A 1,308-nucleotide genomic window follows, 5' to 3' on the forward strand; every position below is an offset into this window, starting at 1 on the left:
TCTCCAAACGAGTGAGCCTGCGCAGTCCCTTCTCCCAGAGATTTCTGGAAAAGGGTCAGAGGGCTTTGGTGGTCTCTGGAGCTCTCAGTCCCCCTCTACTGATCGCCCTTTGGTGGATAATCCATCCCCATTCCCGCACTGGCCTTGTCCCGTGTTTGTTGTGTCTCCTGGAGGAGGTTGGCCTCACTGTCTCCCCGTGCCTCCCTCTCCAGCCACAGCCACATCCCATTCTATCCAGCTTCTTATCGCTTTTGGGACACAGCAGCACATTAACTCCCTGCTGCCCGGGCTGCTACAGCTGTACAGATTGGAAAGCTAATTGTGCCCCTTGAAAAGCGGGATGGAAACTTGGGGTGACCCCGAGAACCAGGTTAAGATGTTTCCTTACTCCTTCAGCTCCCCCTAAATCTCCTGGACCTCGGAGTGGGAAATTGCACATTAAAAATAATCCCATTCCATCCGATCCAAGTGGCTGATTTGCAAGAGCATCACTGGCACAGCCGAGGAAAACAATCAGCGCAGGCGGCTCGGGGGCAGCTGCAGGTTGAGCTCTGGGTGGCAGGGCCCAGGGCCGGGAATGTTTCCATAAGAAAGGGACTTGTGAAAGAGACACAGCAGAGGCTGATGACTCCAGACTACCGGCTTAGGCTGACTGAATACCCTGGAAGTCCTTTGTTCAGTCCTTTGTTCGGGGTCTCTCCCCTGCAGCACCCGCTTAAGCTGTTACTCTGTAGTTGCAGCATGATTAAATTGTTTTAATGATCCAAGTGTCCTGGATCCACTCTGCTATGGGATAACTGGTGTGGAACCGGTGAGGAATCCTGGTCTGACTGGTGTGAAGTCAAGCAGGGAATCTACCTGGGTTTTTCCACTGAGACCAGAGACTCACTGGAGCCAGTCCCCGCTTAGGTCGTGCCAGTGTGACTGCCAGAGTGGCTTCTGGGTGGTGAGACAGGAAAGTTTCCTTAACAACAAATCCAGCAAGTAGAATCATATCCATGCCGACAGAATAATGGCCCGGACATTCAGATTCCACCTGGTTCTCATCACCAATTAATAACATTTCTAAAAAGACACAGGAGCAGAACATACAGTATTAACTCAGTGGGATGCTGGGGCAGGACCCAGAGGGCAAAGAGTTAAAATCCCTGGAGCAAATACTCCGTGCCAAACTGCTCAGGCTAATTTATGGCTCCTGGGTGAGAAGTAGGCATCGACCAGCCTTCACCCTCACAGGATTCCAGGGGCTCCAGAGCACAGACTCTATGCAGCACCTGCACTCCCCCATTCAAACATTATAAACGTGCC

The sequence above is a fragment of the Acanthisitta chloris genome, unplaced genomic scaffold, assembly GCF_000695815.1.
Source record: "Acanthisitta chloris isolate BGI_N310 unplaced genomic scaffold, ASM69581v1 scaffold16679, whole genome shotgun sequence".
Classification (NCBI taxonomy): domain Eukaryota; kingdom Metazoa; phylum Chordata; class Aves; order Passeriformes; family Acanthisittidae; genus Acanthisitta; species Acanthisitta chloris.